We start from the raw sequence: 3,886 nt of genomic DNA, 5'->3' as shown, positions 1-3,886 counted from the left end.
ATCCTCAGTCTCATCCCCTCCCCCAATTATCCTCAGTCTCATCCCCTCCCCCAATTATCCTCAGCCTCATGTACTCCCATCACCCTCAACTACCCCATCACTCTCAGCCTCACCTGCCCCTAACCGTCGACTAAACCAATGCCTCATATCCCCCAATCCCCCATTTACTCAACTCCACCTCCTCCACATACCCCGCCAACGCACCAACCCTCCATTTCCCTCAATCCTTCCTACCCCAGCTACCTCTCACATCTCGCAATCCCACCTGCACCTCACATCCTGGAGACCTCCCTCAGCCTCACCTTAACCCTCATATCACCACACCCCCCATCACCTTCAGCCACCCCCATCACTCTTAGCCTCACCTATCCAGCATCCACCCACACGAACATATAGATGTAGACCATTCACTCCTTGAGCTTGCTCCCCAACCCAATTGGATCATGGCTGATCTGTTTGTGTTTCCATCCCCACAATGCCGTCTGCCTCTGATAACCCATAATTCCCTGACCTGAGAAGAATCTATCACTCGCTGCCTTTAAATGATGCCACTTCCACTGCTGTCTGAGGCAGAGACTTGCAAGCTGCACAATCCCCTGAGAAAAAGAAAAGAGAATCTCATCTCAATCCTAATCTTCAAACAGCAGCTCCCTGTTTAAGAGGAAGCATCTGCTCCCCATCCATCTGGTCAAGACCATGCAAGATCTTACAGACTTCAGTCAAATTACTATCCTAAACTCCAGTGAAAACAAGTCCAGCGTGTTCAACACCTTTTCATAAAGGAAATTTATATATACAGCAACTTTTGATTATCTAGCATCTATGGGCTAAGGAGTGTGCCAGTTGATCAAATATTCTGATTGGTCCAGAGGTCCACACAATCAATGTAAAAACACATATCAAGTCAGAGATATACTGGCAGTGTACACATCAACTGTTACACTTTATTTGCAGTATAAATTACTAAAATAACGCAACTGTGTTTCAAATAAAACATTGTCAGAGACAAAACAAAACTGCAGATGCTGGAATCCAGACAGGCAGGAGGCTGGAAGAACACAGGCAGCATCAGGAGGTGGGGAAGTCGACATTTCGTGTGTAACCTGTCTTCAAATAAAGCACCTGCAAAAAGCCTTCTCACTCGCACTCAACCGACTTCTCAGATATCATGGAGAGCACGAGAATATGGCAAACGTCTGGTATTTCAGGGATATAATTTTTTCCAGTTCATCGAGAATGCTGGCTCAGAAGGTGCCAGTTAAAACAAAATGTGACGTAAATGCATATTTAAGGCTGAGATACGTCAGTTCTTGATTAGTAGAGGAAATCACGGGTTATGGAGAAAGGGCAGGAATGTGGATGTAAGGAATATTGGATCAGCCACAACAACAGCTCGGGGTCAATGGGCCGAATAGCCCACTCCTGTTCTTATTTCTTATCCAACCCATTCATTCCAGAGATCAATCCATTAAAACTCCTCTAAACTGCTTCCAATGTATTGACATCATTCCTTAACTAAAGAGAACCAGAATAGTATTTGAGATGTGGTCTCACCAATGCTCTGTGTAACTGAACAGAACATCCTTACTTTCATGTTCAATTCCTCGTAACAATGGCTAACATCCCACTAACCCTCTTGAATTGCGCTGTCCCTGCATACTAATGTATGACTTGTGCACTCAGAATCTGCATCTCAGAATGCTGCAGTTGTTTCCTGCTTAAAATTCTGCTTTTGAAATTTCTGCTGGTGAATATCACATTTTCTCACATTAAATTCTATCTGGCAGACATTTGCCTCCTCACTCGACCTGTCTGCACCATTTTCATTTTTTTTTCCCACAGCATCCTTTCGCACCTATCTTTATACTGACTGCAAATTTCGGTCCCATGTCATCATTCCCCTTGTCTAAGTCACCGACATAAAAGCTCAGGGCCCAGAGGAGATGCCAATGGGAAATAATGATCAACTTGCCACGTTGCGCTAACCAGAAAAAGACCTATTTCTGCACACTCTGTTCCTGCCAGCCAGCCAACTCCCTATCCATCCCCTATACCATGAGATCCTATTTTGCACAATAAGCTTCTATATTTCACCTAGTCACAGAGTCACACAACGCAGAAACAGATCTTTCGGCCCAGCTCGTCTATGCCAACTAAGTTTCACTAACTAAACAAGTCCCACAGAGTCATACAGCACAGAAACAGACCCCTTGGTCTAACCAATCTACGTGGACCATGTTCACTAATTAAACTTGTCCCACCTGCATGTTTTTGGCCCATATACCTCCAAATCTTTCCTATTCATGAACTTATCCATATGTTGTTTAAGCGCTGTAACTGTACCTGCGTCCAACACTTTCTCTGGCAGCTCATTCCACACACAAACTGCTCTGTGTAAAAATGTTCCAAAACCCCCCGCCCCCAACACTGTCCTTTCTAAAACCCTTCTCATTTCACCTTATAAATTCACCTCTTCATTTTGCGCTCTTCCACCAGGGGGGGGGGGGGGAAGACTTTTGTCATTCACCTTATGATTTTATAAACCTCAATAAAAGGTCATCCCTCAACCTTCTACACTTCAATGATAAAAAGTCCCGGCTTTTTCAGCCTACTATTACTGTATCTCAAACCATCCACTCCCGGAAACATCACGGTAAATCTTTTGTGAACCCCTCCTGTTTAATAATATTCTTCCTAATGACTGGGCAACCAGAACTGCACAGTCAAGTTCCCCATACTCTCCAGCAAGAACATTTACATATTGATAAAGAAAACCTTCTTGAAAACATTTAACAAGTTATTCATAACCCAAACCTTAACACTATGGCAGTCCCAGCCAATGTTTGGAAAATTAAAATACCGTACCCTACCATGACAACATTCTTTACATATATTTGAGATCTCTCTACATATTTGGTTCTGCTTCCTTCTCACTATTGAGGCAGCACGGTGGTACAGTGGTTAGCACTGCTGCCTCACAGCACCAGAGACCTGGGTTCAATTCCTGCCTCAGGCGACTGACTGTGTGGACTTTGCACATTCTTCCCGTGTCTGTGTGGGTTTCCTCCCACAGTCCAAAGAGGTGCAGGTCAGGTGAATTGCCCATGCTTAATTGCCCATAGTGTCAGGTGAAGGGGTAAATGTATGAGTGGGTTGCTCTTCGGAGGGTCGGTGTGGACTCGTTGGGCCGAAGGGCCTGTTTCCACACTGTAAGTAATCTAACCCAATTGAGGGGCCTACAGTACAATCCCATCAAGTTGCTATCTGGAAATCTAAATCCATGGCAAAGTATTTGCCCCCTCCCTAATCTCCAGCACATGATGCTCCTTCAGAGACACCTTCTAAGTTGGTGAACCGTGATTTCCATTCCCCAAAGCCCCCTTAACCTTCAGCTTTCCCCCATAAGGACTGAATTCTAACAACCTCTAACCAGAGTTTCACCCGTTAACCCTCAACCCCACCTTTCCCCCTCAGTGACCTGCCTTCTCTCTCACATTGACACCAGTTGGAGGAGTAGCAGCAGCAGACGGGAGGGAATCATTCCCCCACCCCCCCCCAGACTCGAACACAGCCAGTTGGGGAAAGTTCGGCGATGAAACGTCAGGCTACAGTCGAAGCTCAGGGAGTGTTGTCTTGTGTCACCCTCTTACCGGGACAGGCCTGGACCTACCTGTGGGAGGCCGCAATCTGGAACACGTTGTCGGAACCCCCAGCACAAGGCTCTGTGCTGCCTGCCCCGGGAGGGAGAGGCTCAGCTCAGCTCAGCCCGGCTCGGCTCAGCCCGGCGTGTGGGGGGAGGCAGGTCCGAACGCACTTCCCTCCTACTCCCAGGTAGTTATCATCTGAGCACTGGCTGGAGGAGCGGGTCTCGCCTCTTTCTCTTTCC

At 46.6% G+C, this 3,886-nt stretch overlaps 1 protein-coding gene across 1 annotated transcript in view; it reads right to left on the bottom strand.

Moving 5' to 3' along the window:
- The window catches only part of LOC122554674 (uncharacterized protein KIAA0040), a 15,600-nt gene extending 11,720 nt beyond the window's left edge, over nt 1-3,880 (bottom strand). Inside the window, exon 1 of the mRNA XM_043700049.1 lies at nt 3,671-3,880. The gene's annotated coding sequence lies outside the window, so the exon portion shown is untranslated. The remainder of the gene's footprint in view (nt 1-3,670) is intronic.
- Between the last annotated feature and the right edge of the window lie 6 nt (nt 3,881-3,886).

This window comes from Chiloscyllium plagiosum, chromosome 11 (genome assembly GCF_004010195.1).
Source record: "Chiloscyllium plagiosum isolate BGI_BamShark_2017 chromosome 11, ASM401019v2, whole genome shotgun sequence".
Lineage (NCBI taxonomy): Eukaryota > Metazoa > Chordata > Chondrichthyes > Orectolobiformes > Hemiscylliidae > Chiloscyllium > Chiloscyllium plagiosum.
Note: the sequence above shows the minus strand (reverse complement) of the source record. Positions and strands in the feature narration are given on the sequence as shown.